The 23,460-nt window shown below is 33.8% G+C and overlaps 1 protein-coding gene across 1 annotated transcript in view; it reads left to right on the forward strand.

Annotated features, from left to right (window-relative positions):
* Positions 1–9,937: 9,937 nt before the first annotated feature.
* LOC108908133 (DNA ligase 1-like) overlaps positions 9,938–23,460 on the forward strand; it is a 69,721-nt gene continuing 56,198 nt past the window's right edge. The window contains exon 1 of the mRNA XM_018712059.2: positions 9,938–10,515. The gene's annotated coding sequence lies outside the window, so the exon portion shown is untranslated. The remainder of the gene's footprint in view (positions 10,516–23,460) is intronic.

A 23,460-nucleotide genomic window follows, 5' to 3' on the forward strand; every position in this document is an offset into this window, starting at 1 on the left:
GTAATATCGAAAATTATAGACCTGTAACTGGGCCTGCTGCCTTTTCAAAGATATTTGAATATTGTTTTTTAAATAGATTATTATCGTTTCTTGATAAGTTCAATATTTTAACAAAGAATCAGTATGGGTTTCGCAGCGGGATGTCCACGAGCACAGCCATTCATTCACTTTTAAGTAAAATATACCATTTTATTGACTNTTTTCATTCCAAAATATTGATTAGAACTCCAGATATTTAGAAAAAACTGTTTTGGGGGGCTAACTTTGAGGATGTACCTATTTCACCCCCTAAATATACAACATATATAAAAATATTGGGAACCGGAGAGTTCGGGTTGGGGTAGTTTCCTTGTTAGATCCTTTTTCGTTTGATTTAACCTAACAATAATTTTAGGGTAAATACTTACCTAAGTTACTTAAATTTTACAACTTACCTACCTTTGATGTGCGTTTATAAAACCGGCAAGTAAATGTAAATTTATTTGCGTGAAGGATAGAGGAATTGTTGATCCTTTTCCTTGGCATTACTGATTTCCTCTTTTGAGATCTCCTTCAACTTAAGCATGATTTCAAGTATCTCCTGTTCTTAGTTTTGATGTCTTACAAATTGGTAATGGATTCCTATCAAAAACTGTCATCACATTTTGCCATTTGCCAGTCGCACTACAATTTAACCGCCGAATGATTTTAAAATATGAAGCCAGAGCAAGGCTCATTACAATTATCGTTTTGCTTCAGGTGTGTACCAGAACGTAGCAGGGAAAGCCGTAGGTGGACACGCCATAAAGATCCTGGGTTGGGGTGTGGAGAATGATACACCCTACTGGTTGGCAGCCAACTCCTGGAACACCGATTGGGGCGAAAACGGATACTTCAAGATCCTCCGTGGATCCGACCACGTTGGCATTGAATCCGAAATTGTTGCCGGCCTGCCGCAATTGTAAAATATGTGATCATTTTTTTTTTAGTTTAAAATAGACTATGAGAAATATATTGAAGTTTTTAAAATATTGTTAATATTAATTATTTCTTGCGAAAATTTTCATTACCTATTTGTTTAATTGAGACTTGTCACATTGAAAATAAAAAATAATCAAAAAAATAACTCCCCGTATGGAAGACAAGACTTATTTTATCTAAAAAACTCTGAGAAAATCTTTGTCTGTCAAACTCTGTTTAAATCTTGTTTTTTTGCGCAATTTGGCAGAAACTGAGTTGGAAAGTTGGTTTTCTGTCAAAAACAAGATTTAAACAGAGTTTGACAGACAGAAAATAGTAGCTCTCTATACCTGAAACTATGTACTCCCACTGAAGTTCTTGAATTGCTGAAAAGAAAGTTAAAAAATAAACGATCGTCTGGGTCAGACGATATACCAACGTTTGTAGTGAGGCATGTGTAATACATCCCATTACGTATCTTGTCAATCTGTCCTTTGAGTGTGGTTAGGCTTGCCAGGTCTCCGGGTTTGACCCGGAGTCCTCGGGTTTTGATGGTACATCTCCGGGCTCCGGGTTAATATGTCATTTCTCCGGGTTAAGACGTCCTACCCCCGAAGCTGTTGTTGTAGACCTTTTTTTTTAGAGATCGATTTCCTCGTAAACGATTTGACTTCAAAATTTCCTAGACCTTTTTTTTTTTTGGACATCAATTTCTCCGGGTCTGTCATGAAATAGATCTGGCAACCCTAAGTGTGATGCATTCCCAGAATTATTGAAGACCCCAGTAATATCGAAAATTATAGACCTGTAACTGGGCCTGCTGCCTTTTCAAAGATATTTGAATATTGTTTTTTAAATAGATTATTATCGTTTCTTGATAAGTTCAATATTTTAACAAAGAATCAGTATGGGTTTCGCAGCGGGATGTCCACGAGCACAGTCATTCATTCACTTTTAAGTAAAATATACCATTTTATTGAATTTGATGAGTGCCCTATTGGAATTTTTTGCGATCTAAGTAGGGCTTTTGATTGCGTCTATTACGAAAGGCTGATATCGAAGTTAATATCTTTTGGAATAAGGGGTCTGGCTCTTGATTGGGTACAATCTTTTCTAGAAAACACAACTCAGTTTGTTGCTATAAAAGATAGCAGTTCGGTACAGTATTCTGGGATGGGTGCACCACAGGGTTCAATTTTAGGTCCGATGCTGTTTTTGTTGTATATGAATGATCTCGATTCAATTTCATTAAATACAGGTTTCACTATCTACGCTGATGACACTTCCTTAATCACTTCCAGCGGTGATGATATAAATTTGAAGGCTAATTGTAATATTTTATTACATGATTTAACAAAATGGTTTTCTGAAAATCAGTTATACTTTTACATCAATAAAACGAAAATTTTAAGATTTCACAGTTCACAAAAAAATTGTAATACTTTAGATTTTACCATTGATAACACGCGTTTAAGTACTGACTCTGAAGTAGTGAAGTTTTTAGGTCTTTATATAGAGAAACATTTGAAATGGCATGCTCACTGTGATATACTAACGAAGAAATTCTCCTCTCTAACGTATCTATTTCGTAATTTGAGATCGGTTTTAAGTATTGACCAACTTCGCTGTTTATACTATGCACAAGTTGAATGTCGTTTAAGATACGGTCTCTGTTTCTGGGGTAACTCCACATTTACTACTCAGGTTTTTATTGCTCAAAAAAGGCTGCTAAGATCTATAATGGGAGTTCCTAGATATTATTCATGCAGGGAAATATTTAAAAGCTTAAGAATTTTAACTTTGCCGTGTTTATTTATGTTCGAATTGTGTCTGTACGTGTTTCATAATAAGAGCAAGTTTATGTTACGTAGTTCTTATCATAGATACAATACGCGACAAAATATAGATTTTCATTTGCCATTTGCTCGAATAAAATAACAGCTAACTCTCCCGACTGCTTGGGCCTTAAAATATATAATAAACTACCTGAGGAACTTAAATCAATGCAAAGTGTATATTTATTTAAGGGCGCTCTAAAGCAATTTTTAATGGAAAAATGTTATTATACTGTTTCGGCATTTTTGCCTACTCTGTCTTAATTTGTAAGTCTTGACTATTCCTATACATGTATTAGTGTCTTTAAGGAAAATAAAGTATTATTATTATTATTATAAAGACTTTCTCAGAGAAAAATTTCTATAAGGCTTGCACTAGAAAAATTGATTTTATCATACTCATCATATTGATATAAAGAAAGGTGTAGTGTTTTTAAATTTTTTCGAGTGGAAAAATACCCAAAAAAAATTTAAAAAAAAAACGAAAATTGTACCACAAAAGGTAAATGATTAACAATCGTGGTGACTTTGTTTAAAACTAATTTGAAACAAATTAACCAAAGACACCGTTCCGAGAGGATAACAGACAGGATGTAACTTAGGGCCGTAACATAAAATTTCATTCACTAAATAGTTTTTGATCTTACCTGTTCAACATAAAATGAATAAGGTACTTTGTTCTTAGAAAGTCTTTAAAAAAATTAAACAAATTCCAATTAATATGGCATATGTAGAGTGATTTCACTTTAAACTCAGAAACTGCAGGAATAAATTCATTACCAAAAAATAAGTAGAGTTTGCGTTGTAAACTTTTTTCCTGCGGGACTCGGTATTCGAGATACAGGGTGTTAAAGTTTACAATCTTTATAATACGCTGTCAGAATTGAATGAAATTTATTACGACGTATTTACTTAATTAGAGCTTTTATTGAATGTAATATTAACCCTGTGGCTTTAACCAGTGGCGTGCTACTGGAGGTGCCGCCCCATTTTCGTAAGACAAAAATACACCACTGGCGGTTTTTTGTAGAAATAATGTTATATTCAAATACTATGTTACTTGGTGTCTTTTAATAGTAGTAGCCGTTTAAGATATATTTTACGTTTCATTGAATTTTCCTCATAAATTAATCCGTTTATTTGATGAAAACCTTCTGGTTTTAACCAGTGACGTGCTACTAAAATGTCCGCCAACTTTTCCCAAGAAAACAATACACCACTGGTGTTTTTTGTAGAAATAATTTTATTTCTTGAAAAAATATCAAAACTAAATAATAAAATAACATTGGCAAATAGGTCGAGTAAGTAACGCGTCCTACAGCAATTGTCCAAAACGAAGTCCTTTCCCTGAGGAAATTACAATTTTCTGCTATTCTTTGCCACAATTCGTCTCTTGTTCATAAGCCCAACAATGACTGCAGCTTTAGAAATAAATAAGCAAAGCTAGTTATAATTCTAAATCGAGATCATCGTAAAACTTACTAACTGATAATGCAGATAGAAGATTCAATTTTGACTGATGGTGTTATCTCTAGAATCCACAAGTGCTTAGCTGTTGATGGGGGTCATATTGAACACTTATTACTTTTTTAAGTCATTTTTTTATCTTAGTGCATTATTATTATCAACATACATAATTAAAATTGTGTATTATCTACTATGTATGAAGTTGATTTTTTAGAATTCTTCTTAACTTTATTCTGCTCATTGGTGGAAAATTTGGATATGTCTCATTAAATGTAAATGTTCTGCTTAGAATCCCATTGCAACGTCTGTGAATAAATAATATTAATAAATAACTGCTGACGGTTTAGTTGTTTGTTTTGAAGTTTTTCTAAAAATTCCACAGCTATCTTCGCAAGAAATTACATGATTTTAGGTGATTACACAAAAAATAGTAAATAACTTAAAAACTAGAAGAGATATGTATAGGGAAACCTGATACCGTTCGAAAGAGAATAAAATTGTGTATCAGAATATAGAAAAACATACAGGGTGTTCCATTTAAAAAAAACGACTTATGAAGGTTTGAAGTTAATTAAACTCGGGATTAAATTTCTAACACTCTGTATGCAATTAAGCCACTTTGAAAGTACGGATGGGAAGCTTAGGGGTCTAGCTATCCTCCCTATAAATATTGTTGCTTTATTTTTCTTACTATAAAATACACATAGTTTGAAGCTAGTCACTGTTTCTCTCCATTTTTTTGAAAAAAAATAAATATTTCGAAAAAGGTTAATTTTAAGAATAGGGAAACTTCGTAAAAGTCCACCTAAAATAACACGTAGAATCCAAAATTACAATAATATATAGGGTGGTCCATTTAAAATAAGCAAGTTGATGGCGACTTTCGGTATAACCGGTGAGTCATTACTAATGGTACACAGCTTAATGGCAGATTGTTAACCTCAAAATATAGTGATTGAGCCAAACATGCCTTAATCAATTGTTGCTCCTTTTCGTTCTACAGGGTGTTAAACTTGAAAAAATATTTTCGATTTTTATCTATATTTTAAGTATGTGTGAACCGATTGTTTTGAAAATTTGTAGTTTTACGTTTTTTGACGAGGCAAATACGAATATGCAAACAGTGTTGTGGTCACGTCTAGAAGGCGCTAGTTATACTGTCCCATCAATGTAAAAATCTGTCTAACGTTTTGTATTTCACAATAATTAAGTAATTGGATTATGCTTATTTCTGCACAAATAAGTCCTGTGGTTTGTTATTTATACTTTGCAAAGATTTGATGCGAGAGAAAGCATGATTTATTGGTGATATCTAGTAATATTGTAGTGCACTGTGTTTGTACGTTGTAAAATTTTTGAAGTTTTCTTTGCTGGAAACTACGTAGAGGCCTTGCAGACTATTTATTTGGTCACTGGAAACTGTTTTGGAACTGTTTTATACTGCTGGTAGCGGAAAATTTTGATGGGATGACAAAATAAGTTTCTCTGGACTCTGGCAAACGTAGATTTATCTGGTGATTGGTTAATTTTCTTTCTTGAACTGTTTTTTCTTGCTTTATTTTTAATTTTTCGGGAGCTGCCTAATCAATAATTTTTTGTTTGTCTCATCCTTCCTGAATATTCTGTCCCTAGCTTTGCTTAAGGTCCATACACAGAATTTTTCAGTCTTTGGATGTCCTTTTCAATCACTTTTTCACAACACTACTTACAACTAAAACATTTTTAACAAATGTCCTTTTATTTTTATATACAATTCTATAAATTAATAATAATAATTAAAATTTGTATACGACTTTAAGTTCGGTCAGGCAATATTTTCATATGAGTTTCTACATGAACATTTCAAATTCGTTACAATATATTTATTTTTTATTCCCTAGAAATGAAGTATCATTTTTTTATTTACACATTGTTCGTCAGATGGATATCTAATAGCTGTGTAATTGATCTATGAGTATCCACATCCGACAATTTCTTTGTAAACATCTTGAAACACTCCAGTTTGATAAATTTATCACTTTGTACATACATACGAATGTATGTACTCAAGTTCTAGGTCATTTTCAAGGTCAACTTTTGTATGAAACTTTTTTTTTAAGTGATCCCAGCAAGGTACTCCGTACAATACATATTTGTACGAGTAATTTTAATTAATTATTATTAACGAATAAGAGCATAAGCACTATTTGTTTGTATGGAATTTCTGTACAAATTGGAGGTATTAAAGGGGTAATGTAGTAATTAGAAATTTAAAATGAAAGATATTTTATTATACATATTTGAACAATATTGATAGATACAATTTTCCAAATGGTTTTTATAATTTAAATATTTCTCCATTTATTTTCCTTCTATCGTAAGCTCGCCGATCAATAAAAATTACAACAAGCTCTTCTGACGTGGTTGTTTCAAATAGTTCATATTTTCTTGGAGAACTGCATAAATTGGAACTATATCGATGCTTTCCTCGTTCAACATATATTATTTAGAGAATTTTTGCTGAAGCGCATTATAAGTACAATTTAGTTGAAACTGTTTATATTCAGTTTGAAATAATAATTCGAAGAGTGCAACATTTAAGGGGGCAAAATTTTGACGTTTGTGGAAGTGGATCTTATTTGTGGAAGGGCGAAACGGGCGGTGACTATGAGACGCCTTCATTATAGCCATTCTTCTCTATCGCATGGATTTCTATGTCTTACTTTATCGCTCTCACGTAACGACAGATGGACCATCGGCACTTTCCGAACCTGTATAAGGTTTTTTTGGTTTATTTTAATGTATTCTATCGTCTGTTAAAATTAAGGCAGTCAAACTTCTAACACTCTGTATATAGCTGAATAGTTTAAACTATTGTAGGACTCAAATTGATCTAAACAAACAATTTATAAGAAAAATGATAACTAACTTCAAGCAAATATTTATTTTAAAATTATGATTAAATATAAAAAACTATATAGTTTTTCAAAAGGATTAACCGTTTCATGAAATCTTCGAATTGGGGTATTATTAAATAATAATTCAGCTTCTTCTAATGCCCCAATATCGATATTTGTTATTTCATCCATATTTTGCTAACCAGCGACTGCAATAAAATTTGAAGTAGGCATAGGGTCATGTTAATCAGTTTACGTATAAAATACGGCATTTACGAATGGCTCTAACCTGTCGGAAAAAAGTAATTATTCGTACACCGACCCATTTTCCGAAGACGAAATCGATTCAAGAATACGCGTGTGTATGCCACCGAAACAGCAATTTATTAACCAAATTGTTACTGTGGAAATTGCAGAATTAGAAAAATTAGTAGAAAATAAGACAAAGAATAGAAATAATGTATAATATAAGATTTAATGATTCGATCGTTCTGCCCTCTAGACGTTGACTATATAAACTTCTCTAAACTGACTTCATCACTAAATAATACATAGGCGTCGAATCAACGGGAACGATTTTAAAAGGGCCAATTTGTATTTTCTTAATGTGAAATTAGTTTTTTTAAATCGCAAATTGAAAGTAAATTTTTTGTCAATAAAGTGCGTTTAAATATAAAATTTTTTTATGTTCTATTAAGAAAGAGCTATGGTAAAAAATTAGATCACAATCTGACGAAAATGTGCTGAATGTAGCAACAGTGCTCCATATTTCCACAGCCTACTTTCTGTATTCACTTCCAAACATGTTAATTGCGACAAAGTCAAATATGAAATATAAATTTAAGTTTCTCGGAAGATGCGACTAAAGTAGATAATGAACACCTGCCTACATCACGTCTAAAGTTTCAAATATTATTCAGACATCTCGTTGAATAAAGAAATTCACTATTTCACTAAACCACTTCATATATTTTTATCCATTTATACTATTTTTTTTCTATTCTAGCACCACTAGAAACAGTTTTTGGTGCGCCACTGTCATGTGTGTGCCTTTATCGTTGGTTTGTCGCAAAAATCCCCGGCGGTATTCCAAAGATATGTTAATTAATTACGTCGTGCAGCAGAGTTAAAGCTTATTTTATGCCGTGGTGGATATTTTATTTATTTAAATGTGCCCACATAATTTCACGCTGTTTCGGTGTTTTGTCGCGACCAAATGGCTCAGAAAGCTACCGTTTTTCGAGCACAATGGGGACGTTTCATGTTTTGTCGACGAATTTTCGGGTTTGACGATAGTAAGTGGTCGGCTATTGCTCTTTGTGGGTACTCGAAAATGTGCCCGAATTATCACACACCGCGAAGCACGAAATTTCATTTTATTGGATGGTATTTTAAAACGGTTCTTTGTCTGTTTCGCGAATACAGGGCGGTCCAATATTCCACGTATATGGAGATAATACAGTTTCCTGCGGTCTGAATAATCACAACTTAATTATTAGTCCCCCTGCCTTTCTCGTTGTAGGTGGGGCGGGGGTAACTTTGAAATCTTAAATAGGTGTCCTTATTTTTAGTGCATATTCGGATTCTACAGCTAAAAATACGTAAGATTTGTCAGAAACCTTTTTTGCATTCATGGTAGATGTCGCTGTAATCCACAAAATTCAATTTTTTCGATTTTTTCTACTGTGAACCTATGCAAACAATTTGGAAAATGAACTGCCAACATTACTTGAAGACTTGAGTTTAGAAGTGCTACAAAACATGTGGTTTCAACATAATGGTGGTCCAGCATACTATTCGGGTTGGTAGCACGTGAAGTACTTGATCGTGACTTCAGTGATCATTGGATTCGTAAAGCTGGACCGGTAAATTGGCCTGCTAGTACACTAGATCTTACTTCGCCAGATTTCTTTTTGTGGGGTTATCTCAAAGACAAAGTTTACAAACAAGAACCAATAACACGTGAGCATTTGTCGCCTATGTTTTGAATCCATCTGTCAGAACGCTCCAAATTAATATTCTTAATATTATACACATGGCAGACTGCTACAGCACTCGTAGCCACCCTGAGAGGAAAATACAAAATTTCGCGGACGTTTCGAAATTTTCGTGCGATACTCCATAAGCAATGCCAGCGTCGACGACCGCTGCACGCATATGACGAAACCTGGAAAATCACCGATGTTTCCAATTTTTGGTCGTCGAGCAACCATGACGCACGGAAGCATCCCAGACGTCCACTTGCATCGGTTTTCTTATAATTTTTATAAATAAAAATGTTCCTCAATTTTTATTGTTATTTACGATCTGGACACCCACAGCAATTTAGAAGTCCCGGCGCCTATGAAGATAATGTAGTCCCCTTCGTACAGAATTCTGTTATGCCCAAAGAGGAGTTAATTGTGCATACCACCCTGGTTTATATATTCCTCACTAGAGAGCGCCATACATATGACATTTTCTATTAGTATCTATTAATTTGAATTAATTTAATAAATTTAATAAATAGTAGTCATTTTCACATTGATTTGCCGTTTAGTTCATCGTTTTCACTGAGTATAATTATTTTTTAAAGAATTTAACTTAGTAATAGACTAAAGGAGTGCCTATTACTTGTTAATCTTTTAAATTAGCACGGAAAACATTTTTTATTAAAAAAATGATTTACAAAAATGTTTTGTCTACATATATATTTTAAACAGGTGCCCAAGTCGCCGCTGGCCGGCAGCTAGCAATGACCAGAACCCGACAAATGGCACCTTAGAAAGTCACCTTGCAAACGGTCTCCACAAAAACGGCGCGGCCGCAGATAGCGCCGCATCTTACAACACTTCGCGTAGAAAGTCGCGGCTAGTACACCATCGCGAAAAGGCACGGATCTCGCGGCGATACCTAGCGAGCGGCAGTCATTTGTTGTCAGGCGATTGTTGCGTACCTGTTTACCACCTCGAGATCGACGACAACCGCGACACTCACCGACCACCGACAACGTTCATCCCCGTCGCGCGTATCCAATGAGTCAGAATCTGCGCCCTTTGGTCAGTGCCCTCGTGAAGAGAATCAGCAAGCACCCCAGAGTGCTCGTCGGACTTAAATTGGTAAAAATCGGGTTGTCCGCCATTCTACCCTTTTCCGTTCTGCCCGTGAACGACTTCTTAGACGAAGCTCTGGCCCTGGACCTTTCCTAAACGGCAAAATTCGACGTTTATTGTTGATCTATTTGAAATTTCTCGCGCTCACGGCAGTCCTCAGTTTCGTGACCTACCTTTATATGATTTACATCTCGAAGGAGTCTTTTTGAAGTGTTGAGGTGATTTTCCCCCCTGGCTCCTGATAGTGTAATGATTTAGTGTGTCCCCCGTGACAGAAAACCAGTGTTCCACGTATTATTCTAACAGGTATGTCACGTAAAAGATAATGTAGATTATAAACTGCTTCGCTATTAATTAGGTTAAGTTTCAGTAGAGTTTTCAAGCAGACATTCAATACCAACAGTTGTGTAGCTCGGCAAATAATCAAGTTTATGCTTATCTTGTTAGTAAAAATGTTTGCTAAGAACACCAGTTCCATCGAGAACATATGTGGCCTTGAATGATTCGTAGAAAGGCTAGATTTAAATGAAATATGCCATTGCGAACCATATGTTCACGTGAGGATTCAATTAAACTAGGTAAAATATAAAAAATATTATCTTTCTATGTGTCTTCCACATGTTTTGGTTAGCAGGTGATTGATAGTAACATACCATTAACTATTTATGGACTACTGAAAACTATTTCATGATTCGCTGTTAACTTCATAAAACATGTATTAATTAATTAAAATTGATGATAAGAAAAGACAATCATAATTAATTTATTTGCCATATTTATACACAGAAAATATACTGGTACAGTTATTAATATTAAAATAACTTTTTCTTTGATATGCATGATTTGGTTATTTTATTTATTTTGTTACTGTTAAATAATTATGTAAACAATTATGTAAATCATTACATCAGACGTTTGTACAGTCAAGGAAAATTTAAAAATTGTAACCTCATATCTACAATTCCTGTTTTTTATAATTAAATTATGCAACTTTCAAAGCCATTCTGTTGCTGTATGTATTTGAATATAAAATTGTTTATATCACCCGAGGAAAGAACAAAAAGCTGATCCAATATCAATAATATAGTTCTGTGGTGAGTTCGATGCATGTAGAGTAGAAAAACTCAATCATCAAACATTTGTCATACATTTAATATTGTGTAATTATTTGCTTATTTGTTTTGCAACGTCGATTTGGAGTTTCTATAAACATACAATACGCGCCTAATGTATGGAATAAATTCAGTAAAAACGAAACAAATTTTTTTGGGGAAAAATCCTCGAACAGGTCGATTTTTAATTTAAAAAATACATATTTTAGCATAAAAGGCGATTTTCAACCGTCATTTGTTTTCGAGTAATGACGTCATCGACATTTTTTTTAAATAGCAACCCCCTATTTTTTTTCTTGATTCTGAAAGATCGTTTCATTGTAGATCCGACAGTATTAAATTATTGCCATCTTACATAGGAAAGTTTTCGAGTAAATGACGATTGAATGTTAGAAAACGTAAATTTATACATTAAAAAAATAATGATTCCTATGTCAAGCAAATACAATTCATTAAGTTTTCCACCTAAATTAAGTGTTCGAATTGCCACCCACCGACTTCTTGACAATACGCAAGTCTGTGTAGAAATTCTTCTTGCACATTATGAATTATTTCTGGGGTAACTCTGTGTATTTCATCTAATACCTAATACAATTTTGGATTTCTTCTAAATTATGTGGTCTATTAACGTACACTTTGGACTTTAAGTAGCCCCATAAGAAATAGTCCAGGGGTGTAAGATCTGGGGATCTCGCGGGTCATTCTATCGGTCCTCGTCTGCCGATCCATCTTCTAGGAAAAAATATGTATTTTTTAAATTAAAAATCTACCTGTTCGAGGATTTTTCCAAAAAAAAATTGTTTCGATTTTACTGAATTTATTCCATACTTTAAGTGCGTACTGTATATAAATTTTCTGGAGAAATGTGTTTCGCAATTTTTTTATATATCGGGTGATTTTCTATAACCTTAACTTATTTATTTGGGCAGTAAAATTTTGTAAAAAATGTGAGCTTCTAAGATTTTTCCTGTACTTTTTGGACAGATATTTGAAAATTGATCAAACATATTAGTATACTGGGTAGATCAAAAAGTATACTTTTTTTATATGGGACGCCCTATATCTGGATTAATTTATTGATTCTTCGTTTAATCCTGAGGGCTGCTTTCGGTGTGCAGCAAAATAAAACTCTCTCAAATTATTTTTATTGAAAACCAAGTTTAGTGAAAAGAAATGTTGTCGAGGCGAGCGTTCGTTGAAGAGTCCTCGGTATGGAGTCACTCGCATGTATATGTATTTGGTCCTGGTGCCAATCTGTCGTTTACCTTTCCTGGAACCCTAGTGCGTCCCGCGTCAGTTCCTTGGCCTTGCAACTGTTAGACCGGTCCGGTGTCAGACTGTATTATATAAAAATTAATGTTCTTAAATATTGAGTTGCTCCACAGGACCTCCATCTTGCCCGATATATTTTAGTAATGTTCTTCGAAGTTTCTCCAAAGATCCTCTTACAAAATTTGAATGATTTTCATTTAGTTCATTTATTTCGTTTCTAATTACTCGTAGTTGCCAGTTGTTCTATATTTTCAATGATTTTGGTAAATGCGATTTTTTAAATATCCCCATAGAAGCGCATCTATTGGAGTAAGATCTGGACTGTTGGCTGGCCAGTTAATTGGTGCATTTCTTCTACCAATCCATATGTTAAAACGTTGGTTTAAGTGGTTTCTCACTCTTAAGGTACTATGGGGTAGAGCTCCGTCTTGCTGGAACATAATATGTTCAAAATGCTGCAAAGGTAATTCATCTAGAAAATCTTCTACGTCTTTTCGAGAAAGTGTAAACATGAGTCCCCATTCAAGTTTTGATAAAAAAATAGGGCCCAATAATTTTGTTATCCATTAGTCCGCACCAAATATTAACGGACTGGCCCTTGAAATCTAAATTCTCTGTAACAGAATGGGTTTTCTGTGGCCCAATACCTGGTATTTTTTCTATTTATCGTGCCATTCGTAGCAAAGGTAGACTCGTCCGTCCACAGGATATTTCTTAAAAAGTTAGGATCATCATTAATTCTTTTCATCATAAGGAGGCAAAATTCTACTCTCTTTTCTCTATGCGTCTGTGTCAATTTTGGAATGGGTCTGAACTTGAAAATCTTGTAACCAGCTTTCTCAAGAGTCTTCTGAACTTTAGAATAGGACGTATCACGGACATTCCATTCTTGTAAACTTTTTGAAATACCTATATTTGAATTTTCTTGCAGAGAAAGTAATATACAGGGTGGGCCATTAGTGTGAGAAAGTTGTTGTTCATAATACAGAAAAAAAGTTTATATAAAAGTTATACAGAATCAAGAAACCTAAACTACAAAATTAATTTGATGCATACAGGGTGATGAGTAAAAACGGGACACGCCAAATATTACATTTTTTAAATGGAACACCCTGTATATTTTTAAACGTATAGATTTCCGAGAAAATTCTATATATGGCAATATAAACAGTTTAACATTTTAGTGCGGGGTTGCCAAGTTATATTGAAAATTCTTCGAATTTTGGAAAAAATATTACCTCGAAGAAGTTGTATTAACTTTCAACTACTAACACTTGGAGCAAAAATATTTGACAGAGTTGACAGGCAAATATTATGTAAAGACTCCTATATTAGCTAATATCGATATTTTATACAGAGCATTTTTTATAATACGATCATTTTAAGAAAGTTCAAACTTGATTTTCTAAAATTTTTCAAATGGAACACCCTGTATTTTATTGTTCTATTTTATTCACCCATCAGTCCATTTCAACTTTTATTAAGTATGTTCTACACCAAAAGTTGTTAGTTTTTAAGACTAGCAACATTTCTGGAAAAACCTAATTTTTACTATTATCGGTCGTATGAAATGGCTTTTGGAAAAAACTGTCACATTGTGTCACTTGTCAGTTCATAATTTATCATTTCATTTTGAGTTAATTTTATTAGTTAATATTTATTTGTGGTATTCTATAAAATAATAAAAATTAAGTTTTTTCAGAAATGTTGCTATATCCTAAAAACTAACAACTTTTGGTGTAGAACATACTTAATAAAAGTTGAAGTGGACTGATAGGTGAATAAAATAGAACAATAAAATACAGGGTGTTCCATTTGAAAAATTTTAGAAAATCAAGTTTGAACTTTCTTAAAATGATCGTATTATAAAAAATGACCTGTATAAAATATCGATATTAGCTAATATAGGAGTCTTTGCCTAACGTTTGCCTATAACTCTATCAATTTTTTGCTCCAAGTGTTAGTAGTTGAAAGTTAATACAACTTCTTCGAGATCATGTTTTTTCCAAAATTCGAAGAATTTTCTACATTACTTGGCAACCCCGCACTAAAATGATAAACTGTTTATATTGCCATATATAGAATTTTCTCGGAAATCCATATGTTTAAAAATAAACAGGGTGTTCCATTTAAAAAATGTATTATTTGGCGTGTCCCGTTTTTACTCATCACCCTGTATGTATCAAATTAATTTTGTAGTTTAGGTTTCTTGATTCTGTATAACTTTTATATAAACATTTTTTCTGTATTATGAGTAACAAGGGAGTTATTTTACTTTCTCACACTAATGGCCCACCCTATATATGCGCATCTTCGTTATCTTGCATCACTCTTTTTTTTCTGTTCAGACTTGATGATTGTTGAAATTTTTCGAATATCCTTTTAATTGTTTTTTGCCAGGAGCGTGCATTCTTGGATTTTCTCAAGTTAAGTCTTGTTACATTGTTGTGGCATTATAGTTGTTTCGAATAAACAAATTTAAAATTATTTGTTTTTCTCTTTGCGAGTATGGCATTTTTAAAAACAATTTGCAGCGCTACTTTTTGAATTACTTGCTGAAGATACTGCCACTGTAACTTTTATTAATTTATCCATTTCTACTAGACAAAAACTTTTAAATTTTAAATTTCAAATTTTATTTGCTAATATTTCAAAGACCGTTGACTTTGAGTATATGAATTATATAAAAAATTCTTAGAATTAAACTAAGAATCAATAAATTAATTCAGATACATATAGGGTGTCCTATTTAAAAGAAGTATACTCTTTGATCTACCCTGTATACTAATATGTTTGATCAATTTTCAAATACTTGTGCAAATCGTAGAAGCTCACATTTTTTACAAAATTTTGCTTCCCCAAATAAATAAGTTAAGGTGGGTGGACATTATAGAAAATCACCCGGTACAGTACGTGATTGATGTTATTTTTGGAAAAGTTAGCCAAATTTGAGATTCAAGCCACAACACTACAAACAAGAAAATAAATCACAGTCGTTCATAAATTATCATGATATCAAACAATAAATGTCAATACCCTTAAAAAAAAAACACAAATAAAAGCCTGAAATGTCATGGGCACGATGAGATATGGACATGGGACATCCCACCGACGTTTCTGCCGAGGGCTTGCCAAGAACGCTGAAGACGTTCCCATTTGATTCGTGGGTCTGTGGAATGCTTTATTAACGGCCGTTTGAAAGGAATAAATTATTGTGTCATTAATTTTTAAACATTACAGATGTCAGGGACGATATACCAATTGATAGACTTAAATTTGGCTAATAAATTCTGCATTGCTAAATTATGACAAAATAAAATAATCTTTGTCCAGCGTATAACATGTTGAAAACTAGCGAAACTGGTTTCATGTATATTTGATCAAATCATCCATAAAATAAATGCAATGTTTTGTAACATTGTAGTAGGCCGCTAGCGAAATTAGAGGGTAGGCCAGCTGTTTATGTGACGTCACGGTAGTAGTCCACTGCACAGTTTTCGTCATAAAGCAACATGTCTACAAATAAAACTAAAGTTTCAGACGTGTATAGTCCAATATATCTTTGAACAGTGAAAGGCGATTTATTTATTATTTTATCCGCATTTAATAAACGAATTATATCCTATTCAAACAAAAGGAGCTGCAAAATGTTTCTACTGCTTAAATTCTGTGTGAAACGAACCATAATAGTCCGATGTTAATTAGAGCGCTGGAAACGTTCGAGATTTGCAACCAGTCCTAGTCGCAATATGAAGACTTGAACGATATTATATTTATTTCTTTCTCTCGCTGGCCAAGGACGATACAAGTGTTGCTGAAAGGTCGCTTATAAAATGTCACAAAAATTAAAATACCAGCCTTAAGCTTTAATTCGCTGCAGCAAAGCAGACTTTACACAACAGAATAGTTTTTTTATGGTTTCTCCGAAAGAGCAGAAAGTATTCTCGATTGTTCTAGGAATTGTATGATTTACAAATGTTTCTTCACTTTCACACTTCTTTTCATCCGGACAGTTCGTTGGTTTTAGTAAATTAACGATCTTTCATCACCGTTGCATGCCTAGTTGATTTACTGATGACCTTCTGACGGATTATTTTGGAAGAATTACGATATACATGAGTGTATTGCCCAAATTTAGAAACAGCTTTTTGTTTTTGTTTCATTTCATGTCATGGACAACATCTACTTTTTGCTGGATTTGAAGTACACCATTTTCTCCAGATTGAACATTAGTGCAACTTCTGATTCATCTACATACACACTGTTTAACCAATATACTATACTGGCAGTATTGGAAAGACAAGCAAAAATTTTGGATTGTCTTGTTTGATTCTGCGTTTATAGCAGAAGTATGTTTGTGTGTCTTGATATTTAATTGAATTAATTCATGGAATCAGGACACTTGACTCTAGGAAGTGATGAGCTCGAAGCTATGCGTTGCATAACCGCAATAACCTTCGGTGACGTTAATGAAGAAAAAATACACCATAACGGCGATTCTAACCTTTGCAATATTACCTAATTCTTTGGCGGAGTGAGAGAAATCCTGTTATTTTTATTTTATTAAAGCATGTACGTGGGAGTTGTACTATTACCTGCTTGCGCTGGAAGGTTAGAGGTTAATTTATCAATTAGTATGAATCTTTCCGCAAGCAATATAAGACGATAAAAATTAAAAACTTATGGTCATAATACTAAATGCATGAATGCCTACTACACAACGATAGTTATTCGCCTTATTTCCTCTTTAAAGTTTTCAAATAAAGCTTGGAGGTGAGGCAGTTTGCTTGACGTCTAACAAAACCCGTGACAGGAAAACTTTTGCGTGTATTTTACCACTTCCGGCAGTAAAACAAGAATGGGCGTCGGTCTTTGATTTGAACACAAGGGAAATGATCTAGTTATGCGCACAGATAGATTGCCAACCCAAGCTGATCACCTTCGCTTTACCCAGCAACAAAAAAAAGTACCAGCGGCCACTCCTCGAATTGCACGTACGCACACGTTGATTTCGATATGCCGTTCATGTGCGATTGGGACACATTCCTCCACATTCTCGTTAATGCGGCAGGTGTTGTGGTTGTGGCAACACCCAAGACTCGCAGACATGTGATTTCGTGTACCTTGTGCGTTATGGCAGCCCCTGGGCACTTCTAGAAGCGATACACTTAACGCGAAGGCTGAAGTATCGATTCTATTACCATAAAAGATATAACTTTAAAACTAAGCTTGCTATTATGTGATTTTCTTACAGAACAGAGCTGTTTACAAACTTTAGTAACAGTATATAAGCTTAATATTAATGTTTACAAAGACACTTATGCAAGGCGTCAGGATAAGACGTTGCATACTTCAGTGGCGTGTTCTGGAGAACAAAGAGGAGGATTTAGTCACTTTTTGTGTTATAATGTAGAGAGAGCAACGTCAACCTACAGCGTACATGATTTTTTTTGTCTTATTTTTATAATGCGTCATAATTTGACAATTTTTTTTAATTAAGTAAATGTATAAGTTTAAATTACACAAAATTTAGATATGTTCCAAAAATGATAATACCTAGTGGTTATGGCAACCATATAATGGACGAACTTTCACAAAAAAAGGAAAAATACAATTTCTAGAATTTTATTTACCGTAATAAAAATAAAAAGTAGAGTATAATAAACAAATACCAACGGTGTATTTGAAAATTGTTTGTCGGAAATTTGCATTAAAATACAGGGTGATTCACAACTTATGCAAAAAAATTGGGAATAGATGTGGCATGAGAAATGGAGTCCATAACGTAAAAAACATTTTTATGAAATCCTTATACCTTCCGAAAAAGTAATTATTGAAGTTGTTGTACTTTTAACCATTATACAGACTGTTACAAATTCGCTTCTCACTACATGGATCTCGGAAACGGTAAGAGATACGAAGTAGTTTAAATGGCGACAAAGTTGCATAATCAGGGGACCAACATTATGCATCTGAAAAATCAAGGCTAACGTGATTAGTTTTCGAAATATTTGAAAAAAAAACGAAATTTTGGAAATCCGTTTTAGTTTCATTTCAGCCTTATTTGACGTGATATTGAAAAAAGAAGAACACTTTCTCATGGTCACTTTTTGCCCTCGAATGGCATAATCAATTTTTCACAGTTGCAGTTACAGATATGTATAATAAATTCCGATAATATTACGCTGATCTTCCATTTTTAACCTTTACCAAAACGAAAATTTGAAACATTTACTAAGAATTAATTTGTCATAATAAAATTAAAATTGTAATTTTAATTTTGACGCTACAACTTATTGACCAAGTGATGGTAATAGCTAATAATAATAAATGTTTTATTGTAACGCGTGGTGGTAATAGTTTAAATACCTAGGTGGATTTCACAAGGTCTAACGACACTTACAGTGTACGATAATTCAATAAACAAAGAAATGTACATAAAAAATTTAGATAAATTTGGAACGAATACACTGAAGATGAATATTTCGAGACAAAAGGTCTGAATCTGGTTCGGGCTGAGGCAATACAGTATTGAGAGTCATGAAGGCTTGCAAAAAATGTAATAAAATTTCCAGGGTCGTATTTAAAAAATGAAGTTGATGATGGTCCTGGAGAGACGAAACGTTACATACAAAAATTTATTATGCCATTCGATAGAGCGCAAAAATTTACCATGAGAAAGTGTTGTTCTTTTTTCAATATCACCTCAAACAAGGCTGAAATGAAACAAAAACGGATTTCCAAAATTTCGGTTTTTTCCAAATATTTTGAAAACTAATCATGTTAGCCTTGATTTTTTAGAAGCATAATGTTGGTCCCCTGATTACGCAACTTTGCCGCCATGCCGGGGTCAGGTTTTACAGCAGACCAGTTTCCAGTGCCGTACAGAAGTGTATTTTTAAATCATTTTCGAACTGCCCTTTTTGATTTTTTCTTTACAAGCACGCAAATCGAGTTGTCGGGGATAAGGGTTGCTGCATCGGAGTAATTTGACCTACGTGGAGCGGGTTTTGTGCGTAGCGGCGGAAAAATGGAAACATCGGTGAAAAGTGCAGCGTCGTCTTGATGTCTCTGTGGCGGAATCAGAAAAAATTGGAAAGTGAGGTGAAAATTCCCGCGCTCTGGGCATCATCATGCAGGAGCTCCGGGTTCTTTGGGATATCGTCTTCAACTCTGGCTGCATTTGATGTTGCTTAAAGCGTTTTTCTGTGGAGTGACGACAATCTCCATGTAATAAAGGAACACCAATTCTAACACTTTCCAGCACGAATTCTCTGTTAACGTGTTGTAGAATAGTTGAGAACGATATTTTAAGATCATTTCCAGCTCGACTCACCAGCGCACTTCAACTTTCTGCAGCTGCAGTTTTTTGTGTCGTTCCTACATGATGGTGCCCCGGCTCATTGTAACGATCTCAGTCAGGAATATTCTCAACGTTGGGTAGGTCGAGGAAATTAATTTCCTTGGTCTTCACGCTGCTCAGGTTTAAATCCTTTGGACTTTTGCTTTTGGGGACATATAAAACAACTGGTGTATAATGGCGGTGTTCCTAATACTAGGGACGAACTCCGGGAGAGGATTCAAAGTGCAGGTCAACAAATTAGAAACAATTATCGACCGTTTCCATTCTACAACATTTTATTAAACGTTTAAGAAAATTTATTGAGATAAATGAAGGGCAGGTAGAACAGTTATTGTAATCTTTGCGTTATTGCTTAGATCTTTAGTTTTATGTTAAATTTTAATTTTTTATAAATATATAAAATTCTCTAATTTACTGCTAGTATGTTTCGTTCAACAATTTTCAAATGCATGTTGTTTTGTACTTACTATTGTTTTACTGAAATTTAACAGGTTTATCTTTATATGAATTTTAAAGTTAGGCATAAGTTTGGTTTGCAAATTGGGCTAAAATTATGATATTAAAGAATAAGACAAAAGATACTGTACATTGTAAGTTAAAGTGTCTCCCTCTCCCTACATTATAACTCAAAATTTTTTCGAGCATTTTATTCTACATCAATAATAACCTAACTACAATGAATTTCGTTACAGTCGGTCAAATAATAATGGAGTTGTTAAAAAGATTAAAAAACCTTAGTTACATTTTAACTAAAAATCGTAAAAGTTGAAGGTTACATTTATTTTTATATTGCTCTCACTGCTATAGAATTGTGGTACAAAAACTAAGAATCATGGTATAGAATAATATCATTAGGAACATTCAAAACAAGATTTTCTTTCATATTTGGAGAGCAATCGCTAGAGGTCGTCGTGACATCTTATCTCAAGCATTACCTGGTATTTTTATATGTCCGAAATAATTTTATTCCTTGCAAATGGCTCTAATTAAACCCACACAAGTGATGCGTACAATCTTAATCCTTTATACATTAAACTAGATATCAAGAAGTTATAATCCTTTCTGAACTATGAATTATTTATATTATAACGCTCTTCGAGCAGAAAAACTTTGCCCATTACAGTGAAAGGACACGGCTGAATATTGTGGGTTAGGTCCGATAATACTTCTGCATTCCTTCGGAGCCGATGGTATAATATAATCCATCAGCAGACCATTTCAATCTGGTTTTTTCTGCGCTGCATAAATGTACCTTTATGAACCGTACACAAAGTATAAAAAAAAATGATCTAGTCACCGCTATTTTTAGTGCTTTTTTAAAAGGGAAAGTTAATTGTATTGGTTACGTACTAATGCACACAACAACGTTTAGCACCTCGTTTATATGGTAACAAGTAATATTTTTATGTATTTTACTTAATAAGTATTGTTTATTGCTCTTTTTTTGTCGCAGGCCAGCTTCCTGCATTTAAAATGATTTCTCAAGTAAAAGCGTTGTGCTCGGTCGTAGCTTGTCTTTTTACAGATTACTTTATTTCAAATAATACCATTGTTTATACAGTACGCGCCTAAAGGATGGAATAAATTCACTAAAAACGAACTAATTTTTTATGGGAAAAATCCTCGAACAGGTCGATTTTTAATTTAAAGAATACATATTTTAGCATAAATGGCGATTTTCAACAGTCATTTGTTCTCGAGTAATGACGTCATCGACATTTTTTTTTATTGGCGGCCCTTTTTTTTTTTCTTGATTCTAAGAGATCGTTTCATTGTCGATCCGACAGTATTAAAATGTTGCCATCTTACATAGGAAAGTTTTCGAGTAAATGACGATTGAATGTTCGAAAACGTAAATTTTATTCATTAAAAAAATAACAATTCCTATGTCAAGCAAATACAATTCATTAAGTTTTCTACCTAAATTAAGTGTTCGAATTGCCACCCACCGACTTCTTGACAATACGCAAGTCTGTGTAGAAATTCTTCTTGCACATTATGAATTATTTCTGGGGTAACTCTGTGTATTTCATCTATAATACAATTTTGGAGTTCTTCTGAATTATGTGGTCTATTAACGTACACTTTAGGCTTTAAGTAGCCCCATAAGAAATAGTCCAGGGGTGTAAGATCTGGGGATCTCGCGGGCCACTCCATCGATCCTCGTCTGCCGATCCACCCTCTAGCAAAACAATTGTCCAGAAAATCTCGAACAGGGCGCGCATAGTACGGAGGTGCACCGTCTTGCTGAAACCATATGGTGTCATCAGGAATATCAGGGTCATTGTCGTTAGGAAAAATTACTGCAAGAGTTGGAACAAGGTCATTTTGTAAAAACTCTAAATATCTTTCTCCTGTAAGGGTTCCTTCAAAGAAGAAAGGCCCTACTATTCTGTTGTCAACTATTCCAGCCCACACATTTAATTTCTGTGGGTGTTGGGTATGTGTCTCTGCCATCCAATGAGGATTTTCCCGACTCCAATATCTGCAAGTTTGACGGTTCACTGTACCATTGAGACAAAACGTGGCCTCGTCTCAAAAAACTATTTGCCGATGTAAATCTCTATTTACTTGACATAAATCCATCATAATTTCACAAAAGTGTAAACGGCGGTCTGGATCGTCTTCATTGAGTTCCTGCACAAGTTGAATTTTGTAGGGATGATATTTTTCCTGCCTCAGGATACGTAGCACTGTGGTCTGACTAATTTCATTGTTTAATGCAACCAATCGTGAAGTATTATGAGGATTATCTACCATACTTATCAAAATGTTCTGTTTGTGATCTTCACTAACGCTTGGACGTCCAGGTTTTGGAATATCTACAACATTGCCAGTTTCTCTAAATTTAGATTCTATCTTACTGACTGTTGATTGGCTGATACGGCGATCTGGATGTTTTTCATTAAATAAATCGCAAACTTCCTGCTGCGTTTTAGTCTTATCCCCGCATCCGATAAGAATTAAAATTTCAATTCTTTGTGTGACAGTTAAATATGACATAATACTTTAAATTCAACAATAATTTTGATATCGCTTACAATACATAGAAAGTCGGTATGACAGTGACACTTTATAAAGATTTACACCTACGTGATCCATAAAAAACTTCAGGGCAAAACTAAATTTGATAACGTTTTTGCTTTATTTTAATTGATTTGGGTTTTCTAACATTCAATCGTTATTTATTCGAAAACTTTCCTATGTAAGATGGCAACATTTTAATACTGTCGGATCGACAATGAAACAATCTTTCAGAATCAAGAAAAAAAAATAGGGGGTTCCTATTTAAAAAAAATATCGATGACGTCATTACTCGAAAACAAATGACGGTTGAAAATCGCCTTTTATGCTAAAATATGTATTTTTTAAATTAAAAATCGACCTGTTCGAGGATTTTTCCCAAAAAAAATTTGTTTCGTTTTTACTGAATTTATTCCATACTTTAGGCGCGTAAGGTATAATCAAGGCTAATTCGTTTCACTTTGAGATATACCTAATTAG

The sequence above is a fragment of the Anoplophora glabripennis genome, unplaced genomic scaffold (genome assembly GCF_000390285.2).
Source record: "Anoplophora glabripennis isolate ALB-LARVAE unplaced genomic scaffold, Agla_2.0 scaffold254, whole genome shotgun sequence".
Classification (NCBI taxonomy): domain Eukaryota; kingdom Metazoa; phylum Arthropoda; class Insecta; order Coleoptera; family Cerambycidae; genus Anoplophora; species Anoplophora glabripennis.